This window comes from Puntigrus tetrazona, unplaced genomic scaffold (assembly GCF_018831695.1).
Source record: "Puntigrus tetrazona isolate hp1 unplaced genomic scaffold, ASM1883169v1 S000000004, whole genome shotgun sequence".
NCBI classification, from domain to species: domain Eukaryota; kingdom Metazoa; phylum Chordata; class Actinopteri; order Cypriniformes; family Cyprinidae; genus Puntigrus; species Puntigrus tetrazona.
Window position 1 is genome coordinate 115,517 of NW_025047684.1, and position 26,889 is coordinate 142,405.

The window sequence follows — 26,889 nt, forward strand, 5'->3', positions numbered from 1 at the left end:
ACTGGGCTAAAATCATCTGAACTAAACAAAGAAATGTATAAAAACACTGGTGGAACTAATGGAACTCAGTGGGAACAGGAGCAGGAAAACCAAAAATGGACATAAACACAGGAGAAACTGGGTCACAGGAACATTACCTCTCCCTCCTAGAAGGCACATCCTGAACAGAACAATGAATTGAGTGTGGTATTGTCCAATGTAGTCATCACTGTGAGCCTGCACAATTCCGGGCAAACCCAACAAATGCATCAGCTGGTTCTAGATCAGGTGCCTACTACAATCACGCTGTGGTCCTCTCAGACACCACTGGACTGAGATGGAGGGACGCTATTCTCTGGTGTCTGGAGAGCATCTGCACCAATTTCACATGCTTGCTGGCTAGGGCACCAAATCTCAAAGTGATCTCCATAACAAAAGTTAAAATAAAAAAACAAAAAATTTTTTTTAACAAAATAAACACTCACGGGAACACACATTTTGTGAATGATTTTTAAAAGGGTTATATGATTTCAAGTGTTATTTTTCTTTAGGGTGTTACAAGCGGTTAGTGCATAGATGAGGTGCCTAATGTTTCAAAGTCTATGTCACGCTGTCACTTCCCATGTCACAATCGCAATCACCAGAGTACCGATCATCTGCACCTGTAGTCACCTCCCTAAATAACACGCTCACTCCATTCCATCAGTGACTGATCTCAAGGTTGCATACCTCCTGCTCTGGTCACCTTCCTGCCTACCTGCTTGCCCCTGTCTGTTTACCCAATGGACCTCTCTGTGTCAGCGATCATCCTTAAAGGAAAGAACTTATGACTTACTCTGTTGAAGTTCATTATTGAGAATTCCTCTGTTCACATTGAGTTCGTTTGATGGCTGGAAGCCGCTCTATGCCTTGTTTCATTAAAATGTACTTCTTTGCTTGAGTCTGTCTCCCTAACCAAATCATGAAAATATCCACCATAATCTGGTTACAAGCTGAAAAACAGAATGATAAAGAAACATTAATATTAACGTAGATACCATTATTTTTACGATATCACAAGTACACTGTGTATTATGAGGAGCGTTCCCAGTTCCGGCTGATCTAATTAATACAGCCTAAAAATCCTTTTAATGGATTTGAATAATAGAAGTGTATTAGGGCAGTCTAGGTTAAAAGGATGTGCCTTTAATCTAGATTTAAACTGACAAGAGTATGTCTGCTTACTGAATCATGTAAGGGAGGTTGTTCCAGTGTTTTGGGTGAAAAGGATCTGTTGCTTGCAGTCGATTTTGACATTCTAGGTATTATCAAACAGCCAGAGTTTTGAGAATGCAGGGGCGTGTTTACAGAACCGGGCTAATATGGTAATTTTTCCTAGTTCTAGTAAGGACTCTTCTAGTAAGGACGTGAAAGCATAGGTTGTAATTTGGATATATTTTGAGATGGAAAAATGCAGTTTTACAGATGCTTGAAACATGGTTTTCAAGAGAAAGATCAGAATCACTTTATTGCCAGGTATGTTTACACATACAAGGAATTTGTTTTAGTGATAGAAACTCTACAGTGCAACAGGATAACAAGACAAGACAGATAATAAAGAGAATTATATACAATATACAAAATACTAAATATAAAATGTGCAAAACAGCAAAAAAAAAAACAAAAAGTGTAAGATTGCTGTCAAACAGCACACCTAGGTTCCTAATTGATGAAGAAAATTAAAAGAGCAGCCATCAAGAGTTAGACAGTGTTCTAGATTATTACATGTGGGGGTCAAATTTTAGGTCCAATAATTAGCACCTTTTTTTTCCAAATTTAGCATTAAGAAGTAACTCATCATCCAGTTTTTTTATATTGACTATGCATTTTGTTAGTCAATTTGGTGTGTATCACCAGGCCGCAAAGAAATATACAGCTATACAGCTTATCTCTTAATAATATCTCTTAGAGGTAACATGTAAAGTGTAAAAGTAACAACCCTAGTACTGAGCCTTGAGGTACTCCATATTTCACTTGTGAATGATATGATACCTTCTAATTTAGTTCTACAAACAAAACAGAGATCAGATAAATACTATTTGAACAATGCTAAGGCACTTCTACTAATGCCAACATTGTTCTCTAGTCTATTAAAGTGAATGTTGTGGTTGATAGAGATCTAATAGCACTAATAACCAGATATAACCACGATCAGATGATAGAAGCAGGTCATTTTTAACTCTAATGAGAGCAGTCTCAGTACTACGGTATGTTCTGAATCCTGATTGAAATTCCTTGCAGGTACAATTTTTTTCTAAGAATGAATAGAGTTGTGAGGACACTAGTTTTTCTAGTACCTTTGACAGGAAAGGAGATTTCGAGATTGGTCTGTAATTCTTGTCTTTGGAGTCAAGATGCAGTTTCTTAATGAGAGGCTTAATGATGAATTAATAATGGTCAAAATAGCATCTATGATTTCTGAAAGCAGTTCTTTTAATAGTTAATGAAATAGGGTGTAACATACATGTTGATTTTTTAGATTATTTTAGTTTGTACAGTTATTCCTCTCCTATGATAGAGAATAAGTGGAATTTGTCCTCAGGGGATCTGTAGTTCACACTATCCAATGTAATACTGTAGCTGATGGCTGCATAGTTACAATTGTATCTCTGTTAGTATCAATAATGGAAGTAAAGTAGGTCATGAAATCATTACTGCTGTACTCTTGGGGAATGTTAGCACCTGTTGACGCTTTATTTTTCGTTAATTAAGTTGTTTAAATAAGTAGCTGGAGTTGTGTTTGTTTTCTTCTAAAAGAGACGAAAACTATTTTTTAATGCTCTTTTGTACGATAGGATACTTTCCCGCCAGGATATGCAAAATACTTCTAGTTTTGTTTTTTCTCCAGCTGCGCTCCATTTTTTGAGCTGTTCTCTTCAGGGTGCAAGTGTGCTCATTATACCACAGATTGTTAAGCGTAAAGGAGCAACAGTATCTAAAGTGGTAGAAAAAGGAGTGCATAGCTTCTGTTATATCATCAAGATTTTCTGCTGAATTGGGTGCGCTAAGGAATTGAGATACATCAGGAAGATTACTCAGAAAGGAGGTGATGGTTCTAACATACTTGTAATAAGGTGCTGAGATTACAGTTTTAGTGATATGAAGTTCACACAAGACTAGATAGTAATCTAAAATATCATCCTTTTGTTGCAGAATTTCAACAACATTAACATCCATTCCATGTGACAATATTAAATCTAGAGTATCATTTTGACAATGAGTAGGTCCTAAGACATTTTGTCCTCAGTGGAATTCAGAAACTCTAATCCTAATACATCTTTCTCATTATCAACATGGATATTAAAATTGCCAACAAATAAGACTGGAGTGAACCCTTTCCTGAATACTCACAGTCTCAAACTACATTTTCCATCATGCCCTATACCTAGGACTGATTACCTGCCCAGGTGCAACCCATTAACACTTGTGTATATATAGACAATGCTCAGACTCTAGCTCACCGCAAAGTCGTATCCTTGTTCCAGCTGGTAATTCTGAGCGTTCTTACATCCCCATTGTTTTCCTGTGTTGATCTTGGACTGTTTATTGTCTTTTGATTGTTTGCTGCCTGCCTTCTCACCCCTTGCATGCATACCCCAACCTTGACCCAGTGTATGGAGGTCAAGGGTCACTGAGGTTACTAAACCAATTTTGAGTTCTAATAATTAGTGCTAAAGGTATTTGAAACAATAAAATGACCTACATTTATGCACATGGCTAATTTTGTTTAAATAATTATTGCACACTTAATCATATAAACTTCATTCTACTTCTCAAATATCACTGTTTTTGTCTCCTATATGATATATTTAACTGAAATTTCTTATCCAATGATTTAAGAAAAATCATGAAAATTTACAGGGGTGCCCAAACTTTGCAACCTGTACTGTTCTCTTTATATGTTTTGCTTCCTGGCGTGTAATATAAATAAACAGCAAGCCAAACTCCGTTAACTCCGTACACAATTAAACTGTTCGGCCATTGAACCGAGTAAAAAGCCAATGCTTTCGACAGGGTTTAGAAGAAAGATTAATCTAAATGCGTCACAAACATGTCCAGGCTTGCTGCGTCACAATCGCACTGTTCAAAGCGTTCGCTGTTTCCTATTTCCCACTGTGCGTCGCTCGCGGAAACCCGTCAAAATAAGAGTCCTCGCATAAGACCTTATACAATCGCGGCAGGCAAAATGAAACTTAAACAGAACATTAAAGAATCGCATAGATATAATATTAATAAATGCAAATGTCCATCATAAATCACACACAGCCTCTAAGAGAGGCAGAACACAACCTATTGTTGCACTTATAATAACAACAATAATGATATGTAGGTATTTTATTATATTCTTAGTTATTTTGTTATATTTTTAGTTTTAATGTATTTTTAGTCAAGGTTTTCACTGGGGATCTATCTCTGGGACTCAACTAGGTGTCCTGGTGTCCACTAATGATCAGGGCTGTAAACATCATCTCTTGGTGCTAATACACCATCTGTAAATGGACTGAAAAATATGTAGAATAAGAAATAAACAGACTAATACGGTTATTAAAAGTATTATCAAACGACTAGAGTTCTGAGAACTCAGCAGACGTGAAGGACTATAATGTTGTAAGAGCTGCTCAAGTACTGAGGAAGTAACTAACAAGATTTTAAAATCTAGCTGTTGCATTTTGGACCAACTGTAGTTTGTTGATCATGCATGCATAACAACTGCCCAATGAAGCATTACAATAGTTTAAACTTAGTCATACACGCATGAAATTGCATTTCTGCATTTGACATTGAGAGCATAGGTTTTGAGAAAAACAGTTTTACAAATGTTAGAAACACAACTTTCAAATGCTATCAAACAGCACACACAGCTTCATAAATGAGGAAGAAGAATTGACAGAGCAACCATTAAGTGTTAGACAGTGTTCTAGGTTATTACATATGGGGGTTTTAGGTCCTATAATTAACACTTGTCACGTTTGAAGGTTTGTGGTGAGAGAGAGCACTCGAGACTCGAAATAAACTTAAACAGATTTAATTAAAACGGGCAAAAATAAACATACAAAGGCAGGCAGAACAGGCAGGCAGGACAAAAAACACGTAGGGACATTGGTTAATGACATTGCTGATCGGAACAAACGTGAACTCAAAACACAGGACTTAAATACACAAGGTAAATCACTAAATTAACAAGACACGGCTGCAGACAATAATACAATTAACACGAACTAAAGGCAGGGCACACAGAGCACGTGGTACGAGACAAAAAGAATAACAAAAGAGTCCAAGAGACGTGACAACACTATGATTGACGTCCAGTTTTTTATATTGACTATGCATTCCATTAGTTTCTCAATTGGTGTGTTTCACAGAGCCCCAAACAAATTTAGAACTAAGTATCATCAGCATAACAGTAAAGGATAACATCATGTCTCCTAATAATTTCCCCAAGAATAACATGTAAAGCATGTACTGGGCCCTAGGACTGAGCCTTTAGGTACTCCATACTGCAGTTGTGATTGATATGAAACCTCTTCATTCACTGTTACAAACTGATGCTGGTCATTATAAGTATGATTTAAACTATGCTAATGCACGTCCACTAATGCTAACAGAATTGTAAAACCTATTAAAAAAATTACATATGCAAATGATATATGTAACCGAGATGTTCAGATACCTACGAAATCAAAGCACTTTATCACTTTATTATCACTCATGGCGATGTGCTGCTGATAAAAGTGATTGTTTAAATTCTTTTATATGAATCTTTTATATTTGTTTAGTTTCTTTTATATGAATATAAATATGGCAAACAAGGACGCTCAAAGTGCTTGCTATTTATTTCCATGCAAAATTCATATTTATCAACAATTTCAGATGTATTTTATTTTATTGGAATATTACAAAACAATTGTTTTGGCTGAGTGCAATTATTTTAAATGTATTTTGTACAAACTGCATGTATTTTGTATTTTTTACAAAATATATGCACAGTTCACAAAATGTAAATGGTCATCATCACATTTCAAATATCAAGAAATTAAAGAAATTTCTATACAGTATACTGAACAGTAGAATACAGTAGAAATCAAGGGTAACCAAAGTGGTTTGATGTGATTTTGGGTTCCACAGAAGTCATAAATGTTTGGAACAACACAAGAGTGAGAAATAATATAATAGCAGTACGTTTTCATCATTCTAGGCTGTCCCTGGATTGTCAAAACAACAAACGTTCTTCTCAAACAGCTGTTTTATGGGGTCTGCCTGACCTGGGCCTGTCATGAACTTTACCAGTTTCTTCAAATCTTTTCTTATCCTCTTACCTTGACATTTGGATACATTAAAGATATCTGCCACCTCAGCAGGAGACTTGGTCTTCAGGTTCTTGATAATCAGCACTTTTGTCTGTGGTTAAATCTTTGGCATGCTTTCAAAGGTCAGGATGCATTTCAGGTTCCTACAACTTGGATAGGTGACAAGACTTTTCATTTACATTTACATTTAGTCATTTAGCAGACGCTTTTATCCAAAGCAACGTACAAATGAGGTCGGCAATAGAAGCAATTAATGTCAACAAAGGGCAATAGTGCATAAGTGCTCTGAGTGGGGTCTTGGCTTACCTAACGCATGACACGAGGCTTTTTTTTTTTTTTATATATATATAACAAGAAAGGATAGGAAAGAGCAGGAGAAGAAAAAGTGCTATCGATGTTGGGTCAAGTGTAGACAGAAAAGATGAGTTTTGAGTTTGTTTTTGAAGATTGCTAGTTTTTATTACTCTGCTGCCCTAGTGGCAACGGGCAGATCGTTCACCAGCGAGAAACAGACCAGGTGAAGGTGCGCAAGAGTGATTTTGCACCTTTTTGTGATGGCACTGCAAGACGCCTTCGTTTGCAGAGCGTAGGCACCTGGGGAACATATGATTCAATTAGTGAGTGTAAGTATGAGTCTGTGATTGTCCTGTAGGCCAGCATCAGGGATTTGAATTTGATGCAGGCATCTATAGGAAGCCAGTGTAAACTAATGAAGAGGGGCGTGACGTGGGCCCTCCTTGGATCGTTGAAGACCACCCTTGCCGCTGCATTCTGGACCATCTGAAGAGGTCTGGTTGTAGAGGCTGGGAGGCCAGTAAGGAGGGCGTTGCAGTAATCAAGCCTACTCAGGACTAGTGCCTGGACGAGGATCTGTGTAGCGTGTTCTGATAAGTACGGTCTGATTTTCCTGATGTTGTACAGCACAAACCTACAAGATCGAGCAGTTTTTGAAATGTGCTCAGTGAAAGTTAGCTGGTCACTCACACACAAAGCATACCTGGGGATTTTTGAGATGACTGCACCCGGACAATTGGACTAGATTGTTGGCACCCCTCCTTCTCTCTCCCTCGTGAAGTAGCAGAAAAGTACCCAGAACCCGCACAGGAGAGCACCCAGTGACCAATAAGCAGGGCAGCAGGAGAGATGGTAAGTCCCCCTCCCAAAACTCTAACCTCTACTTTGATATTTTCCAACAGGTTATGAGAGGGGGCTCATTTGGCAAGGCCCAAAGTGCGAGGTTCAAATCATTGAGCTGAAAGACTTTCAGCTTAGGACCTATTCTCTCCCACACTTTATTATCAGCAATGGCCTGCTCTATTGTGTCGCTCAGTGAAGGTGGGAGTAAAAACTGTTGTTAGTAGTGCCATGCACAAAAAAAACATCATGGAGCTGGCACAATCAGACCCCATGGCAGCTCACCTCTGAGCGACCGACACCATGCAGTGAATCAGAGACCGCTTTCACTGGCCAGGCCTGGAAGCCGATGTGAAGGAGTTCTGCCAAGCCTACCCGATCTGCCAGAGGAAGTCGCCCAGAACTCCTCCCTCTAGCCCACTGATCCTACTACCCATCGTTGATGTGCCCTTCGAAAGCATCAGGATGGACCTTGTGGGGCCGCTGTCAAAGTCTGCCCAGGGAGATGAACATATCCTGGTGGTTTCAACTATGCCACCCGGTATCCAGAAGCAGTTCCTCTATGGAAAGCAACCGCAAAGCAATCTCAAGGAGCTGTTTATGTTATTTAGCCGAGTCTACATCCCCAAGGAGATATTGACTGATTTGGGTACCCCCTTCATGTTTTTGGTTCCTGTTTAGGTAAACCTCTCCTTCCCCTTGAGTGTGACAGATGCAGATGGGAGGCTAATGTAAATGGTTTAGGTGTGACTGGTGAAAGGGTTTCTGGTCTCCTGGTGAGCGTGTGCCCCAATAAGGATCATTTGATAACCATTTGTCTTTGCTCCAAGGATGAGCACGGGAATGGTTTGGGGAGAGGTTTCACATTTGGGTGCTAAATGTTTGATTCTTTGATCAGTCTGGGTATTTAAAGAAAGTGTGCAAACCACTCGGGGAAGCTTTCTGTAAACAGATCTTCCCGCACAACTTCTGTGTGTCTTCATTGCCAGGTACAATGACCTTTAAATGATGCTTTTATAATTTGTTTTATCTGTTTGTTTTTAGTTTGCTTTCTTTATTTTTGTGTGTTTACTGCTGATCAGTTGTGTAAATGTAATGAAATTTCATGAATTGGAAAACAGTACTGCCTGGCATAAAAAAGTAAAATCTTGATTAACTTATAATATTGTCTGGAATAACTTTTCTAGTAATGGATGGAGCCGAGGGCACATTTTTGAGATCTTGATTTCTGGCCACCAAACTGGCTTAGCATGCTATTACTTAGGGAACGCATAAAAAATTACTCTTTTTGAGTCTATCGTGGAGATGGCTGCATTAAGGTAAGCGATCTCACGGGTAGCCTCTGATTAAGACCTGGACTAGCCCAGATGTGTGTCGTGAGTCTGTTCTGGCCAAACAAGGTCTCTAAGCGACCCAGATTCCTAACGAATGAAAAGTCAAAACTAAGAAGTATTATAGTTAATTAATGATCTAAATTCAATCGCAACTAGAGGGATCAGCAGTAACATTAAAAGTAACAGAGTCAGAATCATGGAAATTGGAGTCAGATCAAATTATATAAGGTCAGTACTAAAATTGGGGAAACAAAAGGTTAATAAATATAAGTGATTTTGCAGAAGCGCCAGAAAGAGTCTACACGCATACAGCCTTCAACCAGCCACTGGATTCCGGTCAGTGGGTGGACCCTTATATCTCCGACTGGCGAAGTCGAACATCATTAAGCGCCGACATGAATAACAGTCTTACGGAATTTACGTTTAGCATTAGCCAGCACTTTTAAATTTGACAAGATGTCAGACGCTCTGGCTCCCGGTAAGCATTGGATTACAGTGGCTGGTGTCTCTATTTTCACGTTCCGTACAATGGAATCGCCAATTACTAGAGCACTTTGATCAGGTTTTTCAGTGGGTGCGTCACTGAGTGGGGAGAACCTGTTTGATGTTCTAATCAGAACGAAAGAGTGGTGTTTTGACCCGCGACTACTGCGCCTCACGGTCACCCAATTGCCCTGCTGCATGGGCTGTAAAGCTGGAACCGAACAATATACATGATTCACTGTACTAGTCGCATCCAAAGCAGTATCTACAGCCCTCGCATTCTTACTGTCCTCAATTAAAGTTTGGATGCGTGTCTCTAATTCTAAAACCTTCTCTGTCAGCCTAGCTATTTCCCTGCATTTATCACACGTGAATCCCTGATCGCTAACAGAGAAGGATAAGCTATACATGTGGCAGGTGGTGCAAGTGTGATGCAAGGAGAAGCCATTTACTCACCGTAAGTTATGGAAGATTCACTTACCACTATTGTTTTGTGAGCTTGTGAAAGCGGAGCGAACGAGCACAAGGTTCAAATGAATAGGAGCATAAAGAAGCCAATAATAGGTGCAAAAGCGCGGGTGGGAATGAAATTGAATCGAGCTAACTTAAGTACTAACTCACCGCGAGTTTTAGATTAAAGCGAGCGAACTAACAGCAGTCTAATCAGTTAGATTAGTTAGTATAGATAGTATCAGCGGTATGTAGACAATTAAATTATATTTGATCGCTAGAGAAGAGGTGATAAATTGAAGAGAAGCGAAGCTACAGACTACGAACAAAACCAACCTCTTAGCAGACAAGAACAATCGAGCAGGCAGGAGCAATCGAGTCAGGATTGAAGCAATAACAATCACAATGCCAATCTTTCGTCTTTGACAGCCAAAAATTGTACAATCTATTTTGTGCTTTAAAACTAGAGCCATCTCTGCCAAGCCTCGGCCATGTCTGTATCATCCAGTGGAGCTGGATGAACTAGAGAGAAGAACCAGAGGGGACATTGTGCTCTAGTCGCAATCCTCAACCCCTGCCTTGACAGGATGTCTGCTCCTACGTTTAGATGCTCGGCTCCTCTCACTGAGAGCCGTTTATCTCAGGCCCACACAAAGAATGTTCATGAACACTCCCCAACCAGTGAGGGATGCATCTAACGCTAGCATTACATGGTGACATGGAACTCCCAGCACTGTGCCCTGATGTAGGGTTTCCGTGCTGACTGGAGACCGCTCCTCCCTTGATCTCCTGAGGGCACTGAGGAGAGACGGGCACTGTGTACTATGGTGTACACTGGTCTTCCCCAGAGGGGCCTGGTCTCCGAAGTCCTGAGCCATAAGCACCAGGACTGCTGATGTCTCCTACTGAAATTACTGTCCTCAGACCCAATCTCCTAGGAGGCAAAATCAGGGCTTGCCAGGCATGCCATGACCCAACGAGACACGCTTATCGGGGGCTCCCATACTGCCAGGTGACTCACTAAGGGTCACACCCCGAAATGCTGCTCATTCTTGCCCTTGTCTTCACTCATAAATGGTAAAGGAAGACAACTTACCAAAAGGCTGACACACAGAGTGTATTGCTGAATGACAAAAGCTGAATGCGGCTGCACGTTTATCCGCACATCCATCCATTGGTATGAGCATGGTCACGCTGGAGGCATTCCCCATAGTGTCATCGATGCGGCTCGTGGTCCTGAAGAGTAACTTCAATTTTAATATCTGTAATATTCTTCAATATTCTGCTGAAGCGCACAGGTAATATGACATTTATTTTAATACGTTTATGTGAAGATTGTCTTAAGTTCACTTAAATTAGAAGATATTTTATAAATAAATGTTAAAATTGATAGGCTATAGTCAATTGTTAAAGAGCAGACAATTTTTTGTGAGAAATCAGTAGTATAGGGATCATTAATACTGAACTTGAAAAAGATGCCATTAAACAAATATTTAAAAATATAATGTTTGTACATTAATTTGAAGATTAAATGTGAAATTAACTTACAAAACTAATGTGTAAATGTGGAATTAATCACAATTAATTTCAGATAAATATTTGATTAATTATGTCATATCCCATTTGCTGTAGTTGTATCTCCATGCCTCCAGAGGTCCCCTGTGTTCCCTTTTGCCTTATTTCTTCCTTGTGTGACCTTGTTAAGCTTCACTCAGGCCACCTGTGCCTTGTTTCCCCTCAATGTATTTTGCCTGGGTTCCTCACTTGGTTTTTGAGCCTTCACCCTGTGTTTTCTGCCTGCTTTCTAATTCTTCCCAAGCAACCTGAAGTAAGGTATCCTGAGTTCATCTCTCTGTTTGTTAGAATTCTTGGGTTTGTTTTTCCCCTCGTGGAGCTTTCATTTTCCCCTGTTTATTTTTCTCTTTTGTTAAATGCCTTGATCTGAGAAGAACTTTTGTTAGATTCTGCTGGCCAACCTTTTTGTCTAATAAATCTACTTTTTTTGAGATTCTGTTTGAAGTGTTTCGTTTGGGTCCTACTCAATCTCTCCTGTGGCTCAGCGGTAGTGCTCTCTACTGCCGCACTAGAAACTCCGAGTTCACGCCGTGCGTGACAGAAAAACCAAGTCAGCCGTGGACCCAGAGACACTTGCCTCTAAGGACCTCCTGGCAGTGATTGCGCAACACGAGTCGTCTTTCCAATGTCATGAAGCTGTTCTCAGTCATCAGGAGGAGCTAATGGCTAAACACTCTCAACTTCTTGCTGATGTTATGAGCTCAATTCACCAACTCTTTGACCGACTCCCGGCCACAGTACTGCCCTCTGCCATAGTATCTCCCGCCACTTAGGCCCCAAGTTACCAAGCGGGCACACTTTAGCTGCAGAACCCAGATTGCCACCTCCCAAGCCCTTTGCTGGGGATCCTAGCTCCTGCCAGGGGTTTTCTAACTCAGTGCTCTCTGATCTTGAGCTCCAACCCTCAAGTTTCCCAACTGAGCGTGCCAAGATCGCTTGTATAATTACCCATCTCTCAGACAGGGCACTCTCCTGGGCCTCTGCGGTGTAGCAATCACAGGATGCCTGTTGTGAATCCTACACAGCCTTCAAGAAAGAATTTAAGCAAGTGTTTGATCACCCAGTCAGTGGTCGAGAAGCTTCCAAGCGCCCGGCTTTCTCTTAATCAAGGTCTCGCAGCACTGCAGATTTTGCCATTGAGTTTCGGACCATTGCAGCAGGGAGTGGGTGGAACGACGAGGCACTGATGGACTGCTTTCTAGGAGGTTTGTCTGAGCCCCTACAAGATGAGTTAGCCACCCGAGAACCTGCTGCTGTTCTCGAGTCCCTAATTACAATGGCCATCCGTCTGGACAATCGGCTAAGGATGGCCCGCCGCAAGGTGTCACACTCCCAAATACCTGTGAACAGATCCTTTTCCCCAGGTTGTAATCCAGAGTCCAAGGCTCCCCAGTCCCTGAATTCCATTGAGGACATGCAGTTGGGTCGTTCCAGACTCTCTCCCACTGAGCGGGGAATGTCGCATGCGGGGAGCGGCGTTGCCTGTACTGCGGTGTTTTCGCCACTTCCGCTCCAGTTGCCCCAAGCTCGGAAAGCGGTGGTCTCCGTCCAGCTCCAGGAGGGCTGTGATGGGAAAATAAGAGCTCCTCCTGCTAACACCGTGCTAGCGGTGCCTGCCACTCTGGCCTGGGAGGGCCACCAACATCAGGTCCAGGCCATGATCGATTCTGGTGCGGCGGGTGACTTCCTGGATCTAACCTTGGCTAAGGAACTCCGGGGTTCCTACTCAACTTCTTCCTCATCCCCAGGCAGTCACAGCATTGGATGGCAGACCATTGAAACCGGGCAGAGTAACAGAGGCCACTCAGTCCCTACGACTCACCATCTATCAACACCAGCAGAAGGAGACCTTTTATCTTATTGACTCACCAGAGTTTCCTGTTATTATGGGTTACCCCTGGCTGCACAGACATAACCCCCGAATAGACTGGTCCGCTGGCACCATTCTGAGCTGGGGTCCTACTTGCCTTCTCACCTGTCTACACCGCAGAATCCCTCAGTCCCTAGTTCTATATTTCAAGAGTCTGTTGATCTGTCCAAAGTCCCAAGTTCTTATCAGTTTAAAGCAGTGTTTAGCAAGTCTCGAGCCACCTCCTTACCACCTCACCGCCCCTATGACTGTGCCATTGAGCTCCTACCTGGCTCCTGTCCTCCCAGAGGTCGGATCTTCTCCTTGTCTTCCCCTGAGCGCAAAGCTATGGATACCAACATTAAGGAGTCCTTGGCAGCCGGCATCATTCGTACTTCTACTTCCCCAGCTGGAGCGGGATTCTTTTTTGTAGGGAAGAAGGATGGGGGTCTTAGGCCGTGCATTGATTACCGGGACTCAACATGATCACAGTCCGAATCGATATCCTCTTCCTCTCATGGCCACTGCCTTCGGGCTACTACAAGGGGCTTCCGTTTTTACTAAACTGGATCTTCGCAATGCTTACCATCTTGTGAGGATCCGGCAGGGGATGAATGGAAGACGGCCTTTAACACTCCCACAGGACATTATGAGTATCTGGTAATGCCCTTACGGCCTCACCAATGCACCAGCCATTTTCCAAGCGCTGATAAATGATGTTCTTGGGACATGCTTGATAAATTTGTCTTTGTATACCTTGATGACATATTAATTTTTTCTAGCTCGTTGAAGGAGCATGAGGGCATGTCAGTAGGGTTCTCCGGAGACTTCTTGATAACCATCTCTATGTAAGACCCGAAAAAGTTTCATGTCACCCAGGCTCAATTTCTCGGGTTCATCATCACCCCTGGCCATGTGGAAGTGGACCCCAAGAAGGTCGAAGCTGTCCTCAACTGGCCTATTCCTACCACAGTCAAGGTTTATTAAAACTTTAGTTCTGTAGTGGCCCCCTGACGGCACTGACCAGGGAGGAGGAGTCAAGTTTTACTGGGGTCCAGAGGCAGGAGAGGCTTTCAAGAATCTCAACACCGCTTACTTCTGCTCCCATCCTCTCTATCCCTGATCCTGAGATATCTTTGTGGTGGAGGTGGATGCATCTGAGGTGGGCATAGGGGCCATTCTGTCACAAAGGGCAAGGATGGGAAGTTACACCTTGTGCATTCATGTCCCCGTCGCCTGTCCGCTGCTGAGAGCAACTACCACGTGGGGATAGAGAATTGCTTGCAGTTAAACTCTCGCCTTGGAGGAATGGCGCCACTGGCTCGAGGGTGCACAGCATCCTTTCCAGGTTCTAACTGACCACAAGAACCTGGAGTATCTCCAGCAGGCTAAGCGGCTGAACCCTCAGCAAGCCCGATGGTCCCTGTTTTTTAATCGTTTTCAGTTTTTCTGTCTTACAGACCTGGCACCAAGAACACCAAGCCAGATGCCCTGTCCCGAGCCTACTCTCCCGAGACACAGGAGAAGCCTCTGGCATCGATTATTCCGAGGTCTAGGATCGTTGCTCCCCTTCAGTGGATCCAGGAGGAGGTCCCATGGAACCCCTGTATGTTCCTCATTCTGTCTGAGGCCGGGTCTTGCAGTGGTGTCATGAGTCTCCCTTAACATGCCATCCAGGGACAGCTCACACGCTTGACTTCCTCCAACGGCGGTTTTGGTGGCCATCCATCAAGAAGGATGTAAGGATCTATGTAGAGGTCTGCCCTGTGTGTAGCCAGGGAAAGTCTAGGCATCAACAACCTCAGGGACTGCTCCATCCCTTACACATCCCCGTAGACCATGGTCACATCTTTCTCTGGACTTTGTCACAGGACTCCCCCCATCTCAGGGAAACACGGTCATCCTGGTGGTTGTGGACCGGTTCTCTAAGGCCGCACGGTTCATTCCCCTGCCCAAATTGCCATCGGCCAAAGAGATGGCCGAACTCCTCATGGTCCATGTCTTCCGAGTGTTTGGAATTCCCCTGGATGTTGTTTCAGATCGAGGGCCCCAGTTCTCGTCCAGGTTTTGGGGAGCCTTCTGCAAGCTGATTGGGGCCACCGTCAGTCTATCGTCTGGATTCCATCCAGAATCTAATGGCCAAACAGAAAGAATAAATCAGGATCTGGAGACCACCCTGCGCTGTATGGCAGCCAATAATCCCACCTCTTGGGCCACCTACATCATATGGGCTGAGTATGCCCACAATACCCTCCGTTCCTCAGCCACTGGACTGTCCCCTTTGAATGCCAGTTCGGGTATACCCCTCCATTGTTCCCAGAGGAGGAATCTCAGGTCGATGTTCCCTCGGCCCAGCGCTTTGTCCAACGCTGTCGGCAGACCTGGAGGAAAGCTAGGAATTCCCTTCTTCAGACCTCCCAGAGATACCAGCATCAAGCTAATCGCCACCGTAGGACAGCCCCTAATCTACGAGTTGGTCAAAGAGTCTGGTTAGCCACCAAGAACCTGCCTCTTCGGCTTGAATCAAGGAAGCTGTCCCAGACATACATTGGCCCTTTTCGAATAGCAAGGAAAGTAAACCCCGTTTCATATTGTTTGTTCCTTCCTTGTTCGCTTAAAATTAACCCTACATTCCATGTCTCCTTGCTAAAACCTTTTTTGTCTTCTCCATTTGCTCCACTTCGCAGACCCCCTCCAACCTCCCAGGATCATCGATGGCCGGCCAGCCTACACAGTCCGTCGGATACTGGACTCCCAGAGGGTCCAGAACTCATTGCAGTATCTGGTGGACTGGGAGGGCTATGGCCCGGAGGAACGCTCTCCTGGCTTCCAGCCAAGGACATCTTGGACCCATTTGCTGTAGTTGTATCTCCATGCCTCTAGAGGTCCCCTGTGTTCCCTTTTGCCTTATTTCTTCCTTGTGTGACCTTGTTAAGCTTCACTCAGGCCACCTGTGCCTTGTTTCCCCTTAGTGTATTTAAGCGATGTATTTTGCCTGGGTTCGTCACCCTGTGTTTTCTGCCTGCTCTCTAATTCTTCCCAAGCAACCTGAAGTAAGGTATCCTGAGTTCATCTCTCTGTTTGTTCGAATTCTTGGGTTTTGTTTTTTCCTCGTGGAGCTTTCATTTTCCTGTTTATTTTTCTCTTTGTTAAATGCCTCGATCTGAGAAGAACTTTTGTTAGATTCTGCTGGCCAACCTTTTGTCTAATAAATCTACTTTTTTGAGATTCTGCTTGAAGTATTTCGTTTGGATCCCACTCAATCTCTCCTGTGGCTCAGCTGTAGTGCTCTCTACTGCCACACTAGAAACTCCACCCGAGTTCACGCCCGTGCGTGACAAATTAATGATTTTTTTCAGCTATTGACAGCACTGAAATATATGGTTTAGTCATTAAACTCTAGATGGTATAGTTGCATTTTCTCATTGGTGATGGTCCAGATGCAGTCTCACATGAAAGTCTTCCAGGTTTAAAGAGTGTTGAATTCCAAAGAAGTCTTGACTCTGATGATTGGGAGTTTTTTTCCAGGCAGAAAGTGAAAAGAGATGAGAGAGAAATCTGCTGTGATCAGAGGATCTTTGTTTGAATAGAAAATCAACCAGAAAAGGGTTGAAGAGGATTTCACATAGTCATCTTCTCAGTGTCTAAACAGAACCATGGACTGGGTGTGCTGGGGCCCACCAGGCCCATTTGCACTGACTCTGAGATTTAGTCACCAGTAGATGAGAAGGTAATGAGACCAGAGTCCAGATAAAAAGCTCTAGGCAGGTCACTGAAGTGAGCCAATAGAGATTTCCACTTTGGAGAGGAAGTATATTACTCTTTGTCTTTAAGCATGGTAATTTGCATATGAACTGATTTGGAGATTTATCTAAAAATTAATACGGATTCCTAGAATATTAATATGTTACATAGCATAGCATCAACATATAACATGCACCCTCAGTTAGATCTTGTGAAAAATAATTGATAATTGAAACATGGCATAATTGGCGTGATATTAACTAGTGATCTATCATAATGAGGCATAAAATAGTATACAATACTAAAGACAATATACAAGAACAAGAACAATATACACAATGACCTGAAGGAAATGTGTATTCATTCAAAGAAAGGTATCTCTGTGAATTAATAAGAGAAAGGTCCACTGTGAAGGACATTATGTGTCTTTCCAAAGGAAATGGAGTCAGAGTTGCATTGTCTACATGCCTTTGAGCAATAAACCAGTGTTATCAGTTGTTTGTAAAGGAACCAGAGATCCAGGTGCATCTCTGGGGAAGTGTGCACAGACCCTCACTTACACTTTTAGTGGCCCATTCAGTTGGGTGAAAGATTCAAGTTGCACCCACTGAGAAACATGATGAAAGTGCTCTAGTAATATTATAATATCCGTATAATATTGTGCGGATTGTGAAAATAGAGACACCAGCCACCATAGTTCAAAGGTTTACCAGAGCCAGAGCCTGGCTAATGGTAAATGTAAATTCAGACTGTTATTCACGCCGGCGCTAATTATGTTCGGATTTAGCCAGTCTGAGATCACTAAAAATTAAAAGGTGTGTGAACTTGCAAGTACAATGTCAGACACTGTAATATGCTCTGGTCCCCTCCTGCTTACCTGGGTGATGAGATTCACAATAGACTGCTGGATGTCTAAGTGGTACCTGCAGAATAACAAGGTTTTATTGACAACTGGACAAGTTTTTGGGACAGACCTGACCTGTTGAAAAGTGATGGTCTTCACCCCTCCTGGGATTGGTGCTGTTGTTCTCTCTAGAAATATGGCACATAGTCTTAGAGCTTGTACATGGCAAACTAGCGGCTAAGTCAGTAAGCAGACAGACTGGCTAAACTGACTGTCTGCCAGCCGCCTCACGTCACAGAAGGCAGTTAATTCTCAGCACATAGATACTCTTTCACCTAGATATCACACTTTAGAGACTGTGTCTGCCAACATCTAAAGGGCAATGGTGGAGGTGATGCTACAATTTATATACATATTCTCAGTACTTCTAAGAGGACAGGTTTTAAGTATAACTCATTTAAAGTTATGGTGCTGAATGAAACCAGAAAATGGAGCACAGGTGAGAGAAACAAAACTAGAAGTATTTTGTATTGCCTGACAGGAAAGCATCCTATTGTACAGAAAAAATGCTAGATCTGATTATTTTTCGTCTCTTTTAGAATAAAAAAACACAACACCTAATATTTATTCTAATGTACTAATTTGAACACTCCCTGTGACTGGGTGTTATAAGCACTTACACTGTCTGTTTGTCTCTCTAAAAAAATGAATCGCTGTTGTACTCTCAATTGTAAGTCGCTTTGGATAAAAGCGTCTGCAAAATGACTAAATGTAAATGTAAATGTAAATATTCAATACAGTGACTAAATTAATGAAAATAAAGCGTCAACAGGTGCTGACATTCCCAAGAGTACAGCAGTGTCTGATGGTGTCTATGAGGATTTCTAATCAGGATTCAGACCGTACTATAGTACTGAGACTGCTCTCATTAGAGTTACAAATGACCTGCTCCTATCATCTGATCATGGTTGTATCTCGTTATTACTGCTATTAGATCTTAGTGCAGCATTCGAGACTCGAACACAACATTGTCTTAAATAGAAAACTATGTCTGCACTAGTGGACGTGCCTTAGCATGGTTCAAAGTTTGAATAAAACATAGGTGCTAATTATTAGGCATAAAAACCTGACCTGTAATAACCTAGAACACTGTCTAACACTTGATGGCTACTCTGTTAATTCTTCTTTATCACGTTAGCCTGGTTCTGTCAATACTGCATTGGCTCCCTATGAAATATTGGACAGATTTTTAAATTGTGTTAATTACTTATAAAGCCCTGAATGGTTTAGCTCCTCAATATTTGGAGCGAGCTCTTATCACATTATACTCCTGCATGTCCACTGTCTTCTCAAAATTCTGGCCAGTTTATAATACCTAGAATATCAAAATTGACTGCAGGTGGCATATCCTTTTCCTGTTTAGCACACAAACTCTGGAACAATCTCCCTAACATGGCTCAGGAAGCAGACACCCTCTTTAAGTTTAAATCTAGATTAATGACACATCTTTTTAACATAACCTACACATAACACACTAATACGCTTCTATTATTCAAATCTGTTAAAGGATTGTTAAGCTGCATTAATTACATCAGCCGGAATCAGGAACACTACTCATTAAACACAATGTACTTACATTGCAAAAAAGAATGACATCTGCGCTAATGTTAGTCTGTTTCTTTCTTATTGTGTTTCTCAGTTCGTATCCAGATCAGATGGTGGATCAGCACCAAGAAATGACTTTTATCGGAGACAAGAACACCTAGATGAGACCCATGGACAGATCACCAGAATACAACGCATACACACTATAAGAACATTGCACAAACTGACATAGCTGCATTTGAAATGTAAACTGCAAATTAAATGTTGGGCATCTGGCCAGAAGAGAATTGAGTCCAACTGAGCCTGATTTCACCCAAGGTTTTTTTTTTTTCTCCATTCTGTCACAGATGAGGCATTGGTTCCTTGCCGCTGTTGCCTTAGTTGGGGACACTTAATTTCTAGCGATTATCGTCAAATTTATTACAGAGGTTCTACATATTACATGGTTGGACTATGGTTAGCAGTAGACTATTACTAAATCCCATCTGCTATTGCTAACAGTCGCTAGCTGTTTAATTATTAATTACGCAAACAAACACAAAACTCACACGCAAACAAACAGATTAAACTTACCTGCACTTGAACTCCTGAATAGTTGCCTCTCTGATCCACTCCATTCTTGAGTCTCTTGTATGGATTGCTCTGATAAAAACTTTTTAGCAGAGTGTGTAGCAACGAAAATCGTTGCAAGGCAATAATTGTTTATTATAGATAGATAGATTATAGATAGTCATTGATTGGTGATTCACCAAAACTAAAGTAACCAGCCTGGTTTGAAAATGTAAGAAATATATAAAAACAGTATAGATATTTTGTAACGCCACACCAGCAGAGGGAGCCTTCCCAGAGTACTGACTGTCAGCTCTTCCTCTGCTTTCTCCACGCCCACTTCCCTTTGGCGCCATTTTAACCAGGCCCAAACAACAGCCTGGTTGGCAGTATTGCCAGCTCATCACTGCATACCAAGCGTTTCTTTATCTGTCTGTTTCTATCGTGTTTTGACCTATTGCCTGTTTTTTCTTGACTATTGTTTTTGGATTACCCTTGCCTTGACGACTGGATTGGACTGATTATTGTGTTTGAACCTTTGCCTGATTATTTGACGCTGAGTTTGGATTACGTTTGGATTGTTTGCTGTCTCCATTAAACTCCGCATATGGAATCTACTCCGGCTTCCGCCTCTGAATCGTTACATATTTGTGTAAAAATGTAAGGAGTAAATGTAAAAAGTATAAAACAAATACAGATACCAGAAAAATCTACTTAATTACAGTAACAAAGTATTTGTACTTTGCTGCCCATTATAAGATTTCTTACAGTCAGTCATTTATTGGTTATCTACTGGTATTTGCTAGAATCCATGATGCCATGATGGTGTCTAAATAAGATGCCCAGGACCTCCAGCAGAAATATATGCTCACAACATCAAAAAATACAGCAGTATGTTTCCTTGTACACATGGGGTGCCTTTTAACTCTATTTTCACCAAACCCATCCTAAGTGTTTGCTGTTATTTTTTTTTTTCATCATATCGCTTTATAGAAGCCAGTCCCATTTGAAGTTACAGTCCTGTCCGATAATTGAACGTGGTGCAGTTTGTTTTTCAACGAGCTAGGATCATTTTTCTTTAAACCTTCCTAAACAACATGTGGTGATGTAGGGGCTGTTTGACATTTTTAAAGATTTTCTGACCCGAGACTGAACTATTTTGCAATTCTTCAGCTGTGGTCCTTTAGCCATTCAAACTCTTCTTCTTTGCAGTGCATTAGGATGATATAGGTGTCCTTGTCTTAATTATTGCCCTGATGATGGAAAAGGGAGTTTTCACGGCTCTAGCTCTTTTCTTAAAGCCACTCCACTAATTTTGAAGCACAATGATCTTTTGCTACACATCAGAAATATATTCTTTGGTTCCCTGTCTGTCAGTCACTATGAGTTATGTCGGGACGACAGACTGGGGTCTTGCTTGGAACCCTTAATGCCAATGAAATTTGGCAAGCAACCACTTTTCAGATTTTGCTTCAGAGCCTAGTGCTGCATGTTGGCTGTACTAGCAATTCCATTTTAAGAGAAAGCTGGAAAAGAAGCTGTTCATGTGGCAGTATAACACAATCAGCAGCGCCCCTGTTGTTCAGCGATTCCCCTGGGTATTTCACAAAGAGCAGATTCTGAACACGGTCGGCTCACCTCTTTTAAAGATGCCGTTCCGATCCGTGCACTCTTGGTTGCAGTCATTTCTGTCGTCTGTCAACAGCCACAATCTTCAGTGTCTAGACATCCAGTGTGCTGAGGCTGCGTTCGTAAATGATTTATGTGTTTGTTATGAGTATGTAACGATGACAGCTCTGCAATCACGTCTCTCTCTCTTCTCACAGGGATGGGAGGGTCTCCCTCTACTATGTGTTGGCTACCAGCAGAAAACCTGGGAGATCTAATGGTTAGAGTGATAGCATTTCTGGGCCAGTCTCTGCAGACCTTTAACTGTTCTGTGTGGTTCCCCAATGATTTTGCTGCGGTGTCTTATGTTGTGCCCAGCATATAATTTGGTGCATTGATCAGATGTCGATAGCAGCATCGGGGGATGGGCGATTTGGATGAGGCTGCCCCCCTGGTAGTTATGGCCACTGCCAATTCAGACCTAGAGTTGACGGCATTGCATTCCTGGGCCGCTGTGAGATGTGCTCACCTCCTAGTCCTGAGCCTTGCAGCAAGAGGATTAGTTCCTTGGTCCTTGGATCACAACCACGCCTTGCCCTGGTTCTTCTCTATTCCCAGAGGTGCATATAGGAGCTGATGAGCTTGTTGGTGGCTCCTTTTCAGCCGGAAGCTGCTTGTCTGCCTCCCCCATCCTCATTACTCTTGATGGTGGCTAGGGTGTAGTTGACATTCCCCAGATGGGAGTGCAGTTGCAATGCATCTGTGCATGCTCCCGTGGCTGAGGCATGCAATCCTTTGGGCTAAGCTGCCTCTGCCCTGCATGCCTGGCTGTCCTGCAAGAATACTGAGCTGAGGCAGTAAAATGCACGATGGTAGTAGTACCAACCCGAGATTGATGCAGGAACTGTGTTCATCGACTGACATCGCCTCAGAGGCCTCATGTCTTGATTCTTCCTCAATGCAGACCATTTCTTCGGTATGTTCAAGGTTTGAGCTTGCAGTACAAAGTCCTCCCCTTCGGACTGTCCCTGTTCCCCTTCATCTTCACGAAGATCGTGGAGGTGCCCTTGCCCCATTATGTGAAGTGAGCATCAGGATCCCTATCTTGAGGATCCTGATGGGCATGGTGCTGTGGGACAGTCCGTGTGAACATCACTCCAAGCTGTTGCCGCACCTTCAGCCTGTGGTCAGACCTTGCCTGTTGTTGTCACAACAGATGCCTAAACCTTGGGCTGGGACACCACATGCAACGGGCAGGCAGCCTCGAGGCTCTGGACAGGGCCTCGACTGCTTTAGCACATTGACTGCCTAGAGCTGCTGGCAGTGCATCTAGCCTTGTGACAGTTTTGGCCACTGCGGCAGGCAAGCACAGACCAGTCGATTTGGTCAAGCCCAGGTAGACTTCCCACGAGTCCTCCCACTGCCAGCTGTTTTATTCCCTGGCCGAGGGACCACTCGGTTCGGATGTACTGGGATCTCTCTGTGGTCCTCGCTGGCCTTCAGTGGGATCCATTTGAGCTGCTTGAGTCAGTCAAGCTTAAGTTCATCTGCTAAGGCAGTGCTCACTTCCATCAAGAGGGTTAAGGACCTCCAGGCATTTTTGGTAAGCAAAGAGTGCCTTGTACCAGCCTGGATATGTGCTGAAGGTTCCAAACCCACCTTTCCACGATCAAGCGGTGGACCTGCGAGCATCGCCCCCGGAGGAAGCAGACTCAGACTCAGAGCTGTGCGCTGGGTGACACTGAATACCTTTGCACGCTTGATGAAACCGAGCCCACCAGCTCGGGAGGGACGCAAATTCAGAAAAGATGTAAAATGATGGCTCACTTCGCAACAGCACTTCAGTGCAAAGTGCAGTTTTATTTACAGTGCAAAAGTATTGTTCACAGTGAAGGCTATATACAGGTGAACACAAAAAAAAACAACGAAGAACAAATCCAAAGTACCAAAGAAAATAAAAGGGAAAAAATAAACCGGAAAACACTACACGTATCAAACAGGTATCCACAATATACATCAGGGTTTTAAATTGCTTGAAGCACTGCAGTAGCACTCTAAACATCAACTTGGTGAACAAGTCTCTGTCCTGTAGTTTGGCCTCGCTTAAAGTACCATTTACCACCTCTATTTGGCACTTATTATTTAACATTGAGTATGACCAACTACTACATACAATCAACATGCAATCCTCTAACACTTATAATACATTTACATTTACATTTACATTTACATTTAGTCATTTTGCAGACGCTTTTATCCAAAGCGACTTACAATTGAGAGTACAACAGCGATTCATTTTTTGAGAGACAAACAGACAAAGTAAGTGCTTATAACACTCCAGTCACAGGCAGTGTCTCAAATTAGTACATGCCAGAAGGAAGGAATAAACAAGGGGGAGGAGAAGTGAGACAGAGACAGTGAGAGTATAATTTTTTTTTATGATGAGGTCAGGTATTGCTGAAAGATGTGAGTTTTCAGCAGTTTCTTAAAGATTGACAGAGATCCAGCATTCCGGATATGTACGGGAAGATCGTTCCACCAGCCAGGAACAGAGAACGAGAAAGTTCTGGAGAGTGATTTTGAGCCTCTTTGAGATGGTACCACGAGGCGCCGCTCGCTAGCAGATCTCAGACTTCTAGAGGGTGTGTAGATTTGTAATAGTGAGTGGGAAGTAGACCGTGCCGAGTCTGTGGTTGTTCTATGCAAGCATCAGTGCCTTGAACTTGATGCGAGCTGCAATCGGTAGCCAATGTAAGGAGATAAAGAGAGGTGTAACATGGGTTCTCTTGGGCTCATTGAATACCAGCCGTGCTGCTGCATTCTGAATCATTTGTAGAGGTTTTATTGTGTTTGATGGAAGTCCAGCCAGAAGAGCATTGCAGTAGTCCAGTCTAGAAATGACAAGGGCCTGGACAAGTAGCTGTGCAGCTTGCTCTGTTAGAAAGGGCCTGATCTTTCTGATGTTGTGTAATGCAAACCTGCAGGATCGAGCAGTCTTTGCAATGTGATCTTTGAAGGTTAGTTGGTCATCGAGGATTACACCAAGATTTCTGACTGAGGTTGATGGGGTAATTGACGAAGAACCTAGCTGGATGGTGAAGTCATGCTGTGTAGTTGGAGTGGCAGGGAATACAAGCAGCTCAGTCTTTGTCAGGTTGAGCTGTAGGTGGTACTCTTGCATCCATGTCGAGATGTCCGCCAGGCAACCCGAGATCCGAGTAGCTACCGTTGGATCGCCTGGATGAAAAGAGAGGTAGGAGCTGTGTGTCATCGGCGTAGCAGTGGTAGGAGAAGCCGTGAGCCTGTATGATGGGGCCTAATGATGTTGTCACGGTCTGAGGAGAGAGGGAGGCAGGCAGGCAGGCGAATACTGGCAACGCTTTAATCAAACTTAAGAATGGCGTGGCGAGCATACATCAGCTTAAAACAAGAAAAACAAAACAAATACTCAAATGCGGGTAGTCCGTATCAGCAGGGTAAACACAGGCAGAACGAGTTCGGGAGGCGGACAGAAGTACGAGAACGTAACTTCAATCCCAGCCGAGGAAAGACTGGGTTTCTGGAGTATATATGGAGGTGAGTTAATTGATAACAGGTGTGGTGAACAGGTGGCTAGAATTCGGAGATGATGAGCGGGTGATTGGCGTGGGAGACGGTGATCTGGTGGGTGTGTTTGTGACACTACCCCCTCTCTGGTGCCTCTGGCGCCCATGACGAACGCGAGGGACGGCCACGGGGCGTGGAGCTGGGTCTTCCGGATGGGCCTGGTGGAAGTCTTGGAGAGTGTCGGGTCCAAGATGTCACCGCGAAGTTTACTTCCACGACCTTCGCTCCTCCGGGCCGAAACCCTCCCAGTCCACTAGGTACTGGAGGCGGTTGCTCTGTCGCGCCGAGCCAGGATTTCCTGGACCGTAGGCGTTCTCGGTGGGGTTCGATCTCGGGAGGTGGGGGGTAGTTCTGCGCGTCTGTGAGGGAGGAAGAACAGGATAGTGAATTTTTCAGGAGTGAAAGCGTGGAAGGAGGGTGAGATGCGATATTGACGTGGTAGTTGGAGCGGTAGGTGACAGGGTGATCTGCCGGACCACGGGAAAAGGACCGATGTACCGGGGACTCAGCTTTTTACAGGGCAGGCGAAGGCGGATGTCTCGGTGGAGAGCCAAACCAACTCTCCCGGCTGGTAGATGGGGTTAGGTGACCACGGACATCCGCCTGGTGTTGATGGCGTTGCACTGCCTGTTGAAGTTGGACATGGGCTGAGTCCCACACCTCCGCCTCCCGAAGACCAGTAGTCCACCGCCGGAACCGAAGAGGGCTCACCCGACCAGGAACAGAGGAGGTTGGTAGCCCAGCACGCATTGGAATGGGGTGAGCCCGGTGGTGGTCTGGCGGAGTGAGTTCTGGGCATACCGGCCCAGGGCAGGTACTGGTTCCAGCTATTCTGGTTCTGGTGGCAGTAAGTGCGTAGGTATCGGGCAAGCTCCTGGACCCACGTTCCGCCTGGCCATTAGCCTGGGGATGGTACCCGAGGTGAGGCTGACTGTCACCCCAGTAGACGGAAGAACTCTCGCCATACCCGTGATGTGAATTGCGGGCCTCGGTCCGACACCATGTCTTCAGGTAGTCCGAAGTTTGGAAGACGTTGTCGAAGAGAGCCAGAGCGGTGTCCAGGCGGTGGGAATACCACAAAGGGACAAATTTACACATTTTAGAGAACCGATCTACTATTATCAATACAGCTGTGTGGGCCGTCAGAGGGGGTAGATCGGTGGCGAAGTCAATTCGATGTGGGACCAAGGCCGCTCGGGTATGGGGAGAGGTTGAGGTTGCCTGCCGGGAGCCGACGAGGTGTGGAGGTTACAGCACAAACTGGGCAGGAGCGGACATACCTAGTAACGTCCTGCGCCATCCGCTGGGCCACCAGAACCTCTGGGAGAGAATGGAGAGGGTTCGGTACCTGCCAGGATGCCCGGTTCCCGGAGAGGTGTGTAATGGAGTCCAGGAGGCGGCGCAGGCGAGATGCAGTACGTAGACAGCGGCCCTCCGGACCTCCCGGCGGAGCGGGTTCCTCGCGGCTGGCGGCACGGATCTGGTCCTCCAGTTCCCACACTATAGGAGCGACAAAGATATGAGGAGGAAGAATAGGTTCGGGTGAGTCGGGTACCTGATCAGGTTGATGAATACGGGAGAGTGCGCTCGGCTTTGCTGTTCTTTGGAGCCAGGTCTGTAGGAGATGGTGAAATTAAAGCGTGTGAAGAATAAGGACCAACGGGCTTGTCGGGGTTCGGCGTTGAGCGTTTCTGAGGTATTGGAGGTTTTGTGATCTGTGATAACTTCAAAGGGAACTGGGATCCTTCCAGCCAGTGCCGCCACTCCTCCCAGTGCGAGCTT

At 43.8% G+C, this 26,889-nt stretch overlaps 1 protein-coding gene across 1 annotated transcript in view; it reads left to right on the plus strand.

The window, feature by feature from the left end:
- LOC122332132 (plexin domain-containing protein 1-like) overlaps positions 1–26,889 on the plus strand; it is a 108,584-nt gene that overhangs the window by 51,248 nt on the left and 30,447 nt on the right. The gene's annotated exons all lie outside the window — the stretch shown is intronic.